The following is a 17,732-nucleotide window of genomic DNA, read 5'->3' as shown; positions in this document are numbered from 1 at the left end:
GGTGCTTCTGTTCGCTCGTCTCTCCCCGGTGTTGTTAGATCTCACTGGCCAGCATCACTACCATCCCGTCTCCCTCAGCCCGGAGTCTGTACCATACACGTTGAAAGAGACACAGACACACACACACACACACACACACACACACACACACACACACACACACACACTGGCGGGTACGAGACAACACGTCAAGCGAAAGTCCTGTTATTTTTCTGACGATCGGTCAGGTCCATCCGGCGGCTCCTGATTGTTATTCATCTTTCTCTATGTCTTCACCTCTTTCTTCGTCTTCCTCCGTCTCAACGTACCTAGGGACGTGGATGAACTCCACTCAAGTGAGAGGTCTTTGATGAGAGAGAGAGAGAGAGAGAGAGTACTCGCGTCAGCTGACAGACCTGGATGGAAGAAGTTTGGAAAAGTCGAAGTTTTGAGATTGAGGCTTAATAGGCAAGCACGGATCGGAGCTAGCTCATAGCCACGCTCCTGTAGCACTCGGGGAGGAATACCATCTTAGACCGTCCGCCTGGTCGGTGACCCACAGGGTGAGTGAGGGAGGGGACAAAGGTCCTTGATGCACTAAGGAGCGTTTGGAAGGAGAGGTCAGCACTATCTGTCAGGGTAGAGAGATGAGTAAGTTGGATGGTAGAGTATGTCCCGACAATGCTGGATGGTGGTGAGGCGTGCGTGGGCCCGAGATGAAGAAGGTGGATGTGTTGGAAATGAACCAATACAGGACAATGTGGTGCGAAGTGGGTTGATCGTATAGGAAATGTGAGGGTATGGAAGAGGTGCTGCAGTGAGAAGAGTGTGTTTAAGAAGAGCCGAAGAGGCTATGCTGGAATTATTGGAGCAAATGAAGAGGATGAATGAGGAGAGTGTATAACATGATGGATGTGGAAGGGACAAGGGGAAAATGAGGAGATAGAAGGATGCACTGTAGGATTCTTTGAATGTTCGGGACCTGAACATTCAAGAGGGCTGTGAGGCGTGCATGGGACAAAGTACATTAGAGCGATGTGGTGTACAGTGGGCGACGTGCTTGTCACTGGGCGGAACCAGGATATCTGAAATGATACAGCGAAACCATGAAAAAGTCTGAGTTTAGACTGTGGCTAGAGAGCTCTAGTTTGGGGGCATTATACATGACATCTAGATTGTGAATGTGGGTGAATGAGGCCATTATGCATACATACATATTCTTTTTCATAGATATTTGCTATTTCCCGCGTTAGCGAGGTAGCGTCAAGAACATAGGGCTGAGCCTTTGAAGTAAAACCCTCACTTGGCCCCCTTCTCTCTTCCTTCTTTTGGAAAAGTAAAAACGGAGGGAAGAATTTCCAGCCCTCCGCTCCCTCCTCTTTTAAGTAGTCGCCCTCTACGACACGCAGGGAATACGAGGGAAGTATTTTTTGCCCCTCTCTCCATATATATATATATATATATATATATATATATATATATATATATATATATATATATATATATATATATATATATAAGAGAAAGAGAGAGAAGCAGATGATATTCAAACCATATCTTACCTAATGCTCGTATGTACACCACACCAGCTCGGCAATCTATTACCCACACTTGGTACATCTGTCCACGATACTATGTAACACGCACGCTCCTCACACTGTCAGAGTGACACACTTGTGGTCCTCATATACCCCCTCACACCATCACAAACGTGTGGTCATAACACCTATGCCAACCTGATGTTACATCATCACATAGGAAGTCATCACATCCGCTTGTCATTGCTGTGTTATGAAAGCTGTGGTCGGTAGTTTCGCTGTGCCACATCTCGTCCATACACTATGCCACACCACGTCTCCACTATGTGCAACATCTCGTCCTCACACTATGCCCCATTACCACGTCTCCGATATGTGTCACAGCTCGTCCTTACACTATGCCACACCACCTCGTCTTCACTATGTGCCACACCCCGTCCTCACACTATGCCACACCACCTCGTCTTCACTATGTGCCACACCCCGTCCTCACACTATGCCACACCACCTCGTCTTCACTATGTGCCTGACCCCCTGTTCATCACACACTTGCCAAACCTCATATTCCCGACAGCGTTGCCACATATATCCGGGTCATAACGTAAGGTTCCATTAATCAGAATTAACTGCGCCTGAAGTGTATTTATCCTTAGCTTGTCCGGAGCGAAAGTGCTGCCCCCATTTTCATGTTTAACCTTGTCATAACGAACAATATATATATATATATATATATATATATATATATATATATATATATATATATATATATATATATATATATATATATATATATATATATTTATATATATATATATATATATATATATATATATATATATATATATATATATATATATATATATATATATATGTGTGTGTGTGTGTGTGTTAAGTAAATTCGTATGTTGATTTTGATATTTACTTGAGTGACTTTGCTAAACATGGTTGTGTCCTCGCCTAATAATCCATAAGTGACACCATAAAACCTTTATTCCATCATATATATATATATATGAGATGTCGCTGGGGATAAATGTACACTACACAGTTACAGAACAGTGATCACTGAGGAAGATAACATTTACTAAAACAAACAATCGTATAACAGTTATGAGAGTTGGTATAGCTGTTCATGACCCGCTGTGTCATTAAGTAGGGAGATAGGAAGGGTTGTTGTGGAAATCATGTGCTAGGATTTTGACATCAGTTATTTTGAGCGATATATGAATTCAGTTCCCAACGGGACTTTAGCTGCTTGAGGTGAAAATGGATTAATCCAGGTCCTCTCCAGTGGTCCAGGATGCTAATGTAACTACATTAGGGAGCGCAGGCCACTGCCACTGTGTTGTACTCAGTGTGGTAGAGGGGAACTTAAAACGAGTGACCCCGAGAGGGCGGTGGCCTGAGCTGGGTTCGCTGGTACATTACTGCAACACTGAGGGAAGGAACACTGGTGTAGCCTGGCCTGCTGAGGGGAACAGCTGTAACATCAAAGAAGACAGCAACCATTCCTAGCGACGAACAAAGGACAAGGTTTGCATTAGGATAATGTAATCAGTTTACATTCAACGCTCAATGGGATTGTATATTTACGAGTTTTACTTATATATACAGAATGGAAAAAGGTGAGAACAATGGAAGTAAGGGGAGTGGGGGAGGAATGGGATGTATGTAGGGAATCAGTGATGGATTGCGCAAAAGATGCTTGTGGCATGAGAAGAGTGGGAGGGGGGTTGATTAGAAAGGGTAGTGAGTGGTGGGATGAAGAAGTAAGAGTATTAGTGAAAGAGAAGAGAGAGGAATTTGGACGATTTTTGCAGGGAAAAAATGCAATTGAGTGGGAGATGTATAAAAGAAAGAGACAGGAGGTCAAGAGAAAGGTGCAAGAGGTGAAAAAGAGAGCAAATGAGAGTTGGGGTGAGAGAGTATCATTAAATTTTAGGGAGAATAAAAAGATGTTCTGGAAGGAGGTAAATAAAGTGCATAAGACAAGGGAGCAAATGGGAACTTCAGTGAAGGGCGCAAATGGGGAGGTGATAACAAGTAGTGGTGATGTGAGAAGGAGATGGAGTGAGTATTTTGAAGGTTTGTTGAATGTGTTTGATGATAGAGTGGCAGATATAGGGTGTTTTGGTCGAGGTGGTGTGCAAAGTGAGAGGGTTAGGGAAAATGATTTGGTAAACAGAGAAGAGGTAGTAAAAGCTTTGCGGAAGATGAAAGCCGGCAAGGCAGCAGGTTTGGATGGTATTGCAGTGGAATTTATTAAAAAAAGGGGGTGACTGTATTGTTGACTGGTTGGTAAGGTTATTTAATGTATGTATGACTCATGGTGAGGTGCCTGAGGATTGGCGGAATGCGTGCATAGTGCCATTGTACAAAGGCAAAGGGGATAAGAGTGAGTGCTCAAATTACAGAGGTATAAGTTTGTTGAGTATTCCTGGTAAATTATATGGGAGGATATTGATTGAGAGGGTGAAGGCATGTACAGAGCATCAGATTGGGGAAGAGCAGTGTGGTTTCAGAAGTGGTAGAGGATGTGTGGATCAGGTGTTTGCTTTGAAGAATGTATGTGAGAAATACTTAGAAAAGCAAATGGATTTGTATGTAGCATTTATGGATCTGGGGAAGGCATATGATAGAGTTGATAGAGATGCTCTGTGGAAGGTATTAAGAATATATGGTGTGGGAGGCAAGTTGTTAGAAGCAGTGAAAAGTTTTTATTGAGGATGTAAGGCATGTGTACGTGTAGGAAGAGAGGAAAGTGATTGGTTCTCAGTGAATGTAGGTTTGCGGCAGGGGTGTGTGATGTCTCCATGGTTGTTTATTTTGTTTATGGATGGGGTTGTTAGGGAGGTGAATGCAAGAGTTTTGGAAAGAGGGGCAAGTATGAAGTCTGTTGGGGATGAGAGAGCTTGGGAAGTGAGTCAGTTGTTGTTCGCTAATGATACAGCGCTGGTGGCTGATTCATGTGAGAAACTGCAGAAGCTGGTGACTGAGTTTGGTAAAGTGTGTGAAAGAAGAAAGTTAAAAGTAAATGTGAATAAGAGCAAAGTTATTAGGTACAGTAGGGTTGAGGGTCAAGTCAACTGGGAGGTGAGTTTGAATGGAGAAAAACTGGAGGAAGTGAAGTGTTTAGATATCTGGGAGTGGATCTGGCAGCGGATGGAACCATGGAAGCGGAAGTGGATCATAGGGTGGGGGAGGGGGCGAAAATTCTGGGAGCCTTGAAGAATGTGTGGAAGTCGAGAACATTATCTCGGAAAGCAAAAATGGGTATGTTTGAAGGAGTAGTGGTTCCAACAATGTTGTATGGTTGTGAGGCGTGGGCTATGGATAGAGTTGTGCGCAGGAGGATGGATGTGCTGGAAATGAGATGTTTGAGGACAATGTGTGGTGTGAGGTGGTTTGATCGAGTAAGTAACGTAAGGGTAAGAGAGATGTGTGGAAATAAAAAGAGCGTGGTTGAGAGAGCAGAAGAGGGTGTTTTGAAATGGTTTGGGCACATGGAGAGAATGAGTGAGGAAAGATTGACCAAGAGAATATATGTGTCGGAGGTGGAGGGAACGAGGAGAAGAGGGAGACCAAATTGGAGGTGGAAAGATGGAGTGAAAAAGATTTTGTGTGATCGGGGCCTGAACATGCAGGAGGGTGAAAGGAGGGCAAGGAATAGAGTGAATTGGATCGATGTGGTATACCGGGGTTGACGTGCTGTCACTGGAGTGAATCAAGGCATGTGAAGCGACTGGGGTAAACCATGGAAAGCTGTGTAGGTATGTATATTTGCGTGTGTGGACGTATGTATATACATGTGTATGGGGGTGGGTTGGGCCATTTCTTTCGTCTGTTTCCTTGCGCTACCTCGCAAACGCGGGAGACAGCGACAAAGCAAAAAAAAAAAAAAAAAAATATATATATATATATATATATATATATATATATATATATATATATATATATATATATATATATATATATATATAAGGTTTGCTTCCTTGAGGATGTCAGGATGACTTTCAGTACTAACATACTCACTTCCCTACTGGAGTGAATTGTCTTCGTGCAAGAACGATGCTTCGTTCGCTGAAGTCTCGAACGGTACGACGCTGGGTCAGTGAGTACCGAGACTTCGAACCTCTGAACTGGCCAGACGAAGAGCGTGGGGAGAGTCGATTTGAGAACATTTTGAACCCGTGTATTGTTGAAAATTCCATCTGAAGAACAGACTTTCGCTGCCCGAGTGGCTCTTAACGAAGATGTTTAGTATACACAGCAACGTGTTTTGTTATACTGTAAACGCAAGGTAAACGAAGCTGGAATGACAGAAAACGTAAACAGTAGAGGGGAAGGGAGCGGAGTGGAAGGGACCAAATGAGAGGTTAGGAAATGACCCTTCGACAGAAAGCAAAATGTGTGGTAAGTTTCCTTACCTTTCAGAGGGGGAACTCAAGAATTTACAGGGTAACTTGTTGAAAGCATTTCAATATTGATATATTCTAAGATGCTCGAAGATGTCTATCTGGTGAAGTCTATCTGGCGAAGTAACGAAAAGGGTTTTGACCCTGTACAGATATATGGTATGTATATCGCTGCTATCTTTACTGATAACCGATGTTTTAGTATTTGGTTATCATATTTTTGAGATGATAAATTGTGGTTTAATGAGAATGGCAGTTTACGTCTATAAGACTCTCTGTAAGAAAAATGTAAGATTATAAGTGTTGTAAGTGAAGAGATAATTTTACGCATTTTTTTTGCATAGTTCCTCTCCTCGTAAACAAATGCCATGATACCTTTATAAGTGTTATAAGTGACGAGATAACTTGATGCATTATCCTACGTACTGCCTCTCCTCGTAAACAAATATCATGATATCTTTAGGCTACTTAACACTGCAGGTCTTACGAAGTGATTCACGGGTTTAACCTTGTTGTAAGACCCCAGCATCCTCCCTCTTGATGCTCATATACATTTCGACTCGCCGCTTCGTTACGTCACATCGCCGGGAAGGCGTAGGGAGAGACTCGTGTAGAAGTAAGGTTCGAAGAACACGCTTCGAATAACGAAACGCTTCGATACACTACAAAGAAAATCATCACTGTTTCTGCAGCTCAGATATTCGCCTTTATACAGAAACCTGCGTCACCTCTTGACTGTGTAACAAGAACTTACAAGAGCAGTGGACATGGAGCAGTGTATTTCCTTTTGGTGTTACATAAGAACTGCAGCATCATACTGTATCATGAGGATATTCCCTCAAAGGCCCAGTCTTCTGTTCTTAACGTTACCTCGCTAATGCGGGAAATGGCGAATAGTATGAAAAGAGAAAGGCGCAAGAGGTGAAAAAGAGGGCAAATGAGAGTTGGGGTGAGAGAGTATCATTAAATTTTAGGGAGAATAAAAAGATGTTCTGGAAGGAGGTAAATAAAGTGCGTAAGACAAGGGAGCAAATGGGAACTTCAGTGAAGGGCGCAAATGGGGAGGTGATAACAAGTAGTGGTGATGTGAGAAGGAGATGGAGTGAGTTTTTTGAAGGTTTGTTGAATGTGTTTGATGATAGAGTGGCAGATATAGGGTGCTTTGGTCGAGGTGGTGTGCAAAGTGAGAGGGTTAGGGAAAATGATTTGGTAAACAGAGAAGAGGTAGTAAAAGCTTTGCGGAAGATGAAAGCCGGCAAGGCAACAGGTTTGGATGGTATTGCAGTGGAATTTATTAAAAAAGGGGGTGACTGTATTACTGACTGGTTGGTAAGGTTATTTAATGTACGTATGACTCATGGTGAGGTGCCTGAGGATTGGCGGAATGCGTGCATAGTGCCATTGTACAAAGGCAAAGGGGATAAGAGTGAGTGCTCAAATTACAGAGGTATAAGTTTGTTGAGTATTCCTGGTAAATTATATGGGAGGATATTGAATGAGAGGGTGAAGGCATGTACAGAGCATCAGATTGGGGAAGAGCAGTGTGGTTTCAGAAGTGGTAGAGGATGTGTGGATCAGGTGTTTGCTTTGAAGAATATATGTGAGAAATACTTAGAAAAGCAAATGGATTTGTATGTAGCATTTATGGATCTGGAGAAGGCATATGATAGAGTTGATAGAGATGCTCTGTGGAAGGTATTACGAATATATGGTGTGGGAGGAAAGTTGTTAGAAACAGTGAAAAGTTTTTATCGAGGATGTAAGGCATGTGTACGTGTAGGAAGAGAGGAAAGTGATTGGTTCTCAGTGAATGTAGGTTTGCGGCAGGGGTGTGTGATGTCTCCATGGTTGTTTAATTTGTTTATGGATGGGGTTGTTAGGGAGGTGAATGCAAGAGTTTTGGAAAGAGGGGCAAGTATGAAGTCTGTTGGGGATGAGAGAGCTTGGGAAGTGAGTCAGTTGTTGTTCGCTGATGATACAGCGCTGGTGGCTGATTTATGTGAGAAACTGCAGAAGCTGGTGACTGAGTTTGGTAAAGTGTGTGGAAAGAAGAAAGTTAAGAGTAAATGTGAATAAGAGCAAGGTTATTAGGTACAGTAGGGTTGAGGGTCAAGTCAATTGGGAGGTGAGTTTGAATGGAGAAAAACTGGAGGAAGTGAAGTGTTTTAGATATCTGGGAGTGGATCTGGCAGCGGATGGAACCATGGAAGCGGAAGTGGATCATAGGGTGGGGAAGGGGGCAAAAATCCTGGGAGCCTTGAAGAATGTGTGGAAGTCGAGAACATTATCTCGGAAAGCAAAAATGGGTATGTTTGAAGGAATAGTGGTTCCAGCAATGTTGTATGGCTGCGAGGCGTGGGCTATGGATAGAGTTGTGCGCAGGAGGATGGATGTGCTGGAAATGAGATGTTTGAGGACAATGTGTGGTATGATGTGGTTTGATCGAGTAAGTAACTTAAGGGTAAGAGAGATGTGTGGTAATAAAAAGAGCGTGGTTGAGAGAGCAGAAGAGGGTGTTTTGAAATGGTTTAGGCACATGGAGAGAATGAGTGAGGGAAGGTTGACCAAGAGGATATATGTGTCGGAGGTGGAGGGAACGAGGAGAAGAGGGAGACCAAATTGGAGGTGGAAAGATGGAGTGAAAAAGATTTTGTGTGATCGGGGCCTGAACATGCAGGAGGGTGAAAGGAGGGCAAGGAATAGAGTGAATTAGAGCGATGTGGTATACCGGGGTTGACGTGCTGTCAGTGGATTGAATCAGGGCATGTGAAGCGTCTGGGGTAAACCATGGAAAGCTGTGTAGGTATGTATATTTGCGTGTGTGGACGTATGTATATACATGTGTATGGGGGTGGGTTGGGCCATTTCTTTCGTCTGTTTCCTTGCGCTACCTCGCAAACGCGGGAGAACAGCGACAAAGTATAATAAATATATAATATAAGTATATATATATATATATATATATATATATATATATATATATATATACATTGGAAAGGATCACAATCTTGCGCGTGATCAAGATATTCCTATGAGTCCACGGGGAAAATGAAACGATAAGTTCCCAAGTGCACTTTCGTGTAATAATCATATCATCTGGGGAGACACAAGAGAGAAATGTAACAGTCAGTTGATATACAGCGAAGCGACATAGCTAGGACGCCATTTGGTAAATAGGTGTATTTTTCTCATTCATTCATATGTATACGTATACATGCCCATGGATTTTATCCATGACATTTGCGGTCGTACCACAAGATCGTACCACTCTCTCTCTCTCTCTCTCTCTCTCTCTCTCTCTCTCTCTCTCTCTCTCTCTCTCTCTCTCTCTCTCTCTCTCTCTCTCTCTCTCTCACTGCCTGACTGACTTCCCCGACAGGTGTGCTGGTGTAGTTAACCCGCCACCACACCTGAACACCTCACAACACCTGTAGTGAAAGTGTTATCGCAGATGTTCACCAGGCACCAGAACGTATGTGCTAGACCGTCGTTGTACATCTGTTAAATGCTACATCCCTTTTGCCTCTTCAGTCAGCCGGGGTCTTATTTTCAACCTCAGTGACTTAGCCCAACTTTACACCAGGCAGGTCCAGACTTCTACCCTGAGATCATTTGCATACGAGACTTTCCGTGAGGGTAAGGCTAGCGCGTGGCGTTCACCGCAAGAGAAAGGAGGAGTTACGAAGAACAAGTTGAGTTACGTGTTGTTAAGTGTTGTGTGTGTGTGTGTGTGTGTGTGTGTGTGTGTGTGTGTGTGTGTGTGTGTGTGTGTGTGTGTGGATGCGCCTAGCACAACGTGTTCATGAAAAAAAAAAAAGAAATGTTAACCTGGGCCAAAAGAGTGAAACATGACGGCCGCTGAAGTGCCGGCTCTTTGCGGAGCACTCGCTCACCATTACCGGATTTCTGGAGAGAGAGAGAGAGAGAGAGAGAGAGAGAGAGAGAGAGAGAGAGAGAGAGAGAGAGAGAGAATACACGAGCACTTTACAAAAAGGATTTTGGCAGTGAGTTAAGGCCAGGGGTTCACACCTCGCTGCATATAATGCTTGCTTCCAGTCATCACTGTTCCTCTCCTGCTGCCACGCATGTTGCTTGCGTTGTTGTTCTTATCCTGGGTCCACCTGGAGCCGCTCTCTTGTCATATACTTCATTTAGTATCAAAAGGTTTTTTGTTCTATTTCATTGAAGGTTTTTTTCTCTTTTTTTACATTTAATTGCCTTTGGCAGGACGTTAGAATCTCTCCATCTTTCTCGCTAATGCTCTTGTATATTTTTATCTCTGGGGGACTTTTGATATTTCCCCTGGGGGGGGAGGGGGGGTTCTTGTACACTTAATTACTCTGTTTCATTTATAATTGTGGAGATTTCAGTCCTACAACGCTTAATTCCAGCCATTAATTCTTTTTTTCTTTTGTCATTTGTACATGTCATATACCTTCCTCTCCCTTGGCAACTTAATGTTCTAAGTTTCTTCAACACGACATGGTCGTCCATATAACACGTCCATATAACCTCTGTTACCACAGCGACAGCCTTCATCCATCTGGAATATAATGAGATGATTCAGCTACAGTGAACTTCACAGCATTACACACACACACACACACACACACACACACACACACACACACACACACACACACACACACACACCCTTAGCTCATGTTCAGTGTGTTACAGTGAAACATGGACTTAAAGACTTATAAAAGTACTTCCAGCTCTTTCACTTTACACACTTATGTGATTCTCCTTTTTGAGACTCGGGTGTTCGTTCAGAACACTTCCATACACGAATCTCATCCATGGCAGATGATCCTCAGTTAGATTCGTTCCTCAGACATCACCTGGTATATCCTCACACCAGATCTGGTCCTGCACTACATCCATCCATGTCTTTGGAAGTCTGCCTCTCCTCCTGGTGTCTTCGGCTGGACACACCAGTACATCATCCTGACTGGCCTGTCTTCTGTCATGCGTTTTGTGTGGCAGTACCACCCTGAAAGACTACCATTCATGGGTATTTCCAAAAGGCATCTTCACAACATATTACCATATCCCACCTTCGTCCTATCCGTCTTCTTAATGTCAAACATCCTGCGCACTTTATCCATCTCTCCTCTTCTTTTTTTTCATGTTTTGTTCATCCTGACCCAAATGCACACCATTTATTTCCTTCCATTCATCCATCCCGAACCAGATGCACATCATTCATTTCCTTACATTCATCTACCATTCTTATACTTGCTGAATAATTCCTTATTCATGAACTTGAAAGAAGATCTAATATTTGCCAGCAGACATCTGGTCTCATTTGTTATTCTCCTAATATGGGATTCTGGCGACATGTCGATTCCCAGGTCTCTCTCATCTCATATATTCCTCCAGCTTTTACCATACTAGATGATAATTATTATCCCTGGGGATAGGGGAGAAAGAATACTTCCCACGTATTCCCTGCGTGTCGTAAAAGGCGACTTAAAGGGGAGGGAGCGGGGGGCTGGAAATCCTTCCCTCTCGTTTTTTTTTTATTAATTTTCCAAAAGAAGGAACAGAGAAGGGGGCCAGGTGAGGATATTCCCTCAAAGGCTCAGTCCTCTGTTCTTAACGCTACCTTGCTAAAGCGGGAAATGGTGAATATGTATGAAAAAAAAGGATGACAGTCATATCGAGGCCTTCTGTAACCCAGCCTGATCATTTTACATTTACTTGAGTTGAAGTTCATCAGTGTATCAAACCAACACTAGAGTCTGTCAAGGTTCCCTTGTAAGTTTATGTGGTTCTCTAGGTTCCTCACTTCCCTCATGACCCTTGCATCATCTGCAAACAGATTCAGGCTGGGGTCCATAGCCTCTGGCAAGACACTTAGATACATCAAGAGGAGAAAGGGCCCCAGCACTGTACCCTGGGGAACTCCACTGGTGACCTCAACCCACTTTTGAGACGGTTCCTCTGACATGTTTCCTTTGTTTCCATTCCACTAAGAAGATTACCTCCTATCCATTAAAGGAGTCTCCTCCATGCTCCTGCTTGGTGATCCAGCTTCTTAATCAGCCTCGTATGTGACACAGAGTTAAAGATTTTCAACCAGTCCCCCCAGCCTTCCATTTTGCCCGAGACAGAGATCATTCCCTCTTCAAAATCTGAGACGTTCGTGACACCTGACCTCCTTTTTTTCCTAAAGCTTTGCGGTCTCTCACTTGGATAATCTCTCGTCTCCAGAACGCCTGATCGCCTCCTCAGCGCTTTACAGACCACACTCTCCAGTGAGGCCGGCCCTGTGGTTCGGTGCCTCCTCCAGGTCCCCTCTCTTATGGAGTGGTGTGGCGTTTGGCCTTTTGTGCGGGTGCATCAGATATTGGACGGGAGGTCCCATTCCCATTATAGAATGGGATAAGGGAGGCGTGGGGCTGGGAGGTGACAGGGTGATAACCAGTGGAGAAGAAAGAGGAGGAGGGGGTTGTTGTATGGGGGGAAGAGGGGGATGGTGGGAGAGAGGGTTGGGACGTGGTAGGGGGCGGGGGTTAGGTTAGGGTGGGGGGGGGTAGCATGGCGTAATAGCTCTCCTGTTGATTGATTGGAGTTTCTAGGTCAGTGGTGAGGTGTATTGGCAGTAAAATTGACACGTGTGATATATATATATATATATATATATATATATATATATATATATATATATATATATATATATATATATATATATATATATATATATGTATATATATATAATTTTTTTTTTTTTTTTGCTTTGTCGCTGTCTCCCGCGTTTGCGAGGTAGCGCAAGGAAACAGACGAAAGAAATGGCCCAACCCACCCCCATACACATGTATATACATACACGTCCACACACGCAAATATACATACCTACACAGCTTTCCATGGTTTACCCCAGACGCTTCACATGCCCTGCTTCAATCCACTGACAGCACGTCAACCCCAATATACCACATCGATCCAATTCACTCTATTCCTTGCCCTCCTTTCACCCTCCTGCATGTTCAGGCCCCGATCGCACAAAATCTTTTTCACTCCATCTTTCCACCTCCAATTTGGTCTCCCACTTCTCCTCGTTCCCTCCACCTCCGACACATATATCCTATTGGTCAATCTTTCCTCACTCATTCTCTCCATGTGCCCAAACCATTTCAAAACACCCTCTTCTGCTCTCTCAACCACGCTCTTTTTATTTCCACACATCTCTCTTACCCTTACATTACTTACTCGATCAAACCACCTCACACCACACATTGTCCTCAAACATCTCATTTCCAGCACATCCATCCTCCTGCGCACAACTCTATCCATAGCCCACGCCTCGCAACCATACAACATTGTTGGATCCACTATTCCTTCAAACATACCCATTTTTGTTTTCCGAGATAATGTTCTCGACTTCCACACATTCTTCAAGGCTCCCAGGATTTTCGCCCCCTCCCCCACCCTATGATTCACTTCCGCTTCCATGGTTCCATCCGCTGCCAGATCCACTCCCAGATATCTAAAACACTTTACTTCCTCCAGTTTTTCTCCATTCAAACTTACCTCCCAATTGCCTTGACCCTCAACCCTACTGTACCTAATAACCTTGCTCTTATTCACATTTACTCTTAACTTTCTTCTTTCACACACTTTACCAAACTCAGTCACCAGCTTCTGCAGTTTCTCACATGAATCAGCCACCAGCGCTGTATCATCAGCGAACAACAACTGACTCACTTCCCAAGCTCTCTCATCCACAACAGACTTCATACTTGCCCCTCTTTCCAAAACTCTTGCATTCACCTCCCTAACAACCCCATCCATAAACAAATTAAACAACCATGGAGACATCACACACCCCTGCCGCAAACCCACATTCACTGAGAACCAATCACTTTCCTCGCTTCCTACACGTACACATGCCTTACAACCTCGATAAAAACTTTTCACTGCTTCCAACAACTTGCCTCCCACACCATATATTCTTAATACCTTCCACAGAGCATCTCTATCAACTCTATCATATGCCTTCTCCAGATCCATAAATGCTACATACAAATCCATTTGCTTTTCTAAGTATTTCTCACATACATTCTTCAAAGCAAACACCTGATCCACACATCCTCTACCACTTCTGAAACCACACTGCTCTTCCCCAATCTGATGCTCTGTACATGCCTTCACCCTCTCAATCAGTACCCTCCCATATAATTTACCAGGAATACTCAACAAACTTATACCTCTGAAATTTGAGCACTCACTCTTATCCCCTTTGCCTTTGTACAATGGTACTATGCACGCATTCCGCCAATCCTCAGGCACCTCCCCATGAGTCATAAATACACCAAACAACCTCACCAACCAGTCAATAATACAGTCACCCCCTTTTTTAATAAATTCCACTGCAATACCATCCAAACCTGCTGCCTTGCCGGCTTTCATCTTCCGCAAAGCTTTTACTACCTCTTCTCTGTTTACCAAATCATTTTCCCTAACCCTCTCACTTTGCACACCACCTCGACCAAAACACCCTATATCTGCCACTCTATACTCAAACACATTCAACAAACCTTCAAAATACTCACTCCATCTCTTTCTCACATCACCACTACTTGTTATCACCTCACCATTTGCGCCCTTCACTGAAGTTCCCATTTGCTCCCTTGTCTTATGCACTTTATTTACCTCCTTCCAGAACATCTTTTTATTCTCCCTAAAATTTAACGTTACTTTCTCACTCCAACTCTTATTTGCCCTCTTTTTCACCTCTTGCACCTTTCTCTTGACCTCCTGTCTCTTTCTTTTATACATCTCCCACTCAATTGCATTTTTTCCCTGCAAAAATCGTCCAAATGCCTCTCTCTTCTCTTTGACTAATAATCTTACTTCTTCATCCCACCACTCACTACCCTTTCTAATCAACCCTCCTCCCACTCTCCTCATGCCACAAGCATCTTTTGCGCAATCCATCACTGATTCCCTAAATACATCCCATTCCTCCCCCACTCCCCTTACTTCCATTGTTCTCACCTTTTTCCATTCTTTACTCAGTCTCTCCTGGTACTTCCTCACACAAGTCTCCTTCCCAAGCTCACTTACTCTCACCACCCTCTTCACCCCAACATTCACTCTTCTTTTCTGAAAACCCATACAAATCTTCACCTTCGCCTCCACAAGATAATGATCAGACATCCCTCCAGTTGCACCTCTCAGCACATTAACATCCAAAAGTCTCTCTTTCGCGCGCCTGTCAATTAACACGTAATCCAATAACGCTCTCTGGCCATCTCTTCTACTTACATACGTATACTTATGTATAACTCGCTTTTTAAACCAGGTATTCCCAATCACCAGTCCTTTTTCAGCACATAAATCTACAAGCTCTTCACCATTTCCATTTACAACACTGAACACCCCATGTATACCAATTATTCCTTCAACTACCACATTACTCACCTTTGCATTCAAATCACCCATCACTATAACCCGGTCTCGTGCATCAAAACCACTAACACACTCATTCAGCTGCTCCCAAAACACTTGCCTCTCATGATCTTTCTTATCATGCCCAGGTGCATATGCACCAGTAATCACCCATCTCTCTCCATCAACTTTCAGTTTTACCCATTTTAATCGAGAATTTACTTTCTTACATTCTATCACATACTCCCACAACTCCTGTTTCAGGAGTACTGCTACTCCTTCCCATGCTCTTGTCCTCTCACTAACCCCTGACTTTACTCCCAAGACATTCCCAAACCACTCTTCCCCTTTACCCTTGAGCTTCGTTTCACTCAGAGCCAAAACATCCAGGTTCCTTTCCTCAAACATACTACCTATCTCTTCTTTTTTCACATCTTGGTTACATCCACACACATTTAGACACCCCAGTCTGAGCCTTCGAGGTGGATGAGCACTCCCCGCGTGACTCCTTCTTCTGTTTCCCATTTTAGAAAGTTAAAAAATACAAGGAGGGGAGGATTTCTGGCCCCCCGCTCCCGTCCCGTCTAGTCGCCTTCTACGACACACGAGGAATGCGTGGGAAGTATTCTTTCACCCCTATCCCCAGGGATAATATACACATATGTGCATATATATATACATATACACATACATACGCACATATACACACATACACACACACATACATATATGTAAGGCATGTGTACGTGTAGGAAGAGAGGAAAGTGATTGGTTCTCAGTGAATGTAGGTTTGCGGCAGGGGTGTGTGATGTCTCCATGGTTGTTTAATTTGTTTATGGATGGGGTTGTTAGGGAGGTAAATGCAAGAGTTTTGGAAAGAGGGGCAAGTATGAAGTCTGTTGGGGATGAGAGAGCTTGGGAAGTGAGTCAGTTGTTGTTCGCTGATGATACAGCGCTGGTGGCTGATTCATGTGAGAAACTGCAGAAACTGGTGACTGAGTTTGGTAAAGTGTGTGGAAGAAGAAAGTTAAGAGTAAATGTGAATAAGAGCAAGGTTATTAGGTACAGTAGGGTTGAGGGTCAAGTCAATTGGGAGGTGAGTTTGAATGGAGAAAAACTGGAGGAAGTGAAGTGTTTTAGATATCTGGGAGTGGATCTGGCAGCGGATGGAACCATGGAAGCGGAAGTGGATCATAGGGTGGGGGAGGGGGCGAAAATTCTGGGGGCCTTGAAGTATGTGTGGAAGTCGAGAACATTATCTCGGAAAGCAAAAATGGGTATGTTTGAAGGAATAGTGGTTCCAACAATGTTGTATGGTTGCGAGGCGTGGGCTATGGATAGAGTTGTGCGCAGGAGGATGGATGTGCTGGAAATGAGATGTTTGAGGACAATGTGTGGTGTGAGGTGGTTTGATCGAGTGAGTAACGTAAGGGTAAGAGAGATGTGTGGAAATAAAAAGAGCGTGGTTGAGAGAGCAGAAGAGGGTGTTTTGAAGTGGTTTGGGCACATGGAGAGAATGAGTGAGGAAAGATTGACCAAGAGGATATATGTGTCGGAGGTGGAGGGAACGAGGAGAAGAGGGAGACCAAATTGGAGGTGGAAAGATGGAGTGAAAAAGATTTTGTGTGATCGGGGCCTGAACATGCAGGAGGATGAAAGGAGGGCAAGGAATAGAGTGAATTGGAGCGATGTGGTATACCGGGGTTGACGTGCTGTCAGTGGATTGAATCAAGGCATGTGAAGCGTCTCGGGTAAACCATGGAAAGCTGTGTAGGTATGTATATTTGCGTGTGTGGACGTATGTATATACATGTGTATGGGGGGGGGGTTAGGCCATTTCTTTCGTCTGTTTCCTTGCGCTACCTCGCAAACGCGGGAGACAGCGACAAAGTATAATAAAAAAAAAAAAAAAAATATATATATATATATATATATATATATATATATATATATATATATATATATATATATATATATATATGCGTGTGTGTGTAAGAGGGGTGCTGTGGTTTTGAGCTCGGTTCCTCCTGTTCAGAGGGACTGAGCGAGATACATAACCACGAGTCACTCCATACCTGGCTGGGTGTCGCACAGCGCTTCCCTCCTGAAGGATAGTGTCCCCAGCCAGCGGCCAGTTCCTTTACGGTCCACCACGTCTGATACCCATGTGGACCTGCGTGTGGAGCTTCCTTACCATACGATTGGTCACTTTTCTTATGTATTTGTGGACTGCTTCCAGGGCTTTCCTCGCCCTTTTGTTCTGTCCTTGGTGCATTTTTTGCAGCTCCGTGTCATCTTGGTAAGTGGCACGACTTGTCTAAGTGGGAAAACAAGCGCATTCGATATTCTTTCATGATGTATACTAGCTCTGTGCTCACTTGATCTTTTGGTAATACCTCTC

This window comes from Panulirus ornatus, chromosome 30 (assembly GCF_036320965.1).
Source record: "Panulirus ornatus isolate Po-2019 chromosome 30, ASM3632096v1, whole genome shotgun sequence".
Taxonomy (NCBI): Eukaryota; Metazoa; Arthropoda; class Malacostraca; order Decapoda; family Palinuridae; genus Panulirus; species Panulirus ornatus.
Note: the sequence above shows the minus strand (reverse complement) of the source record.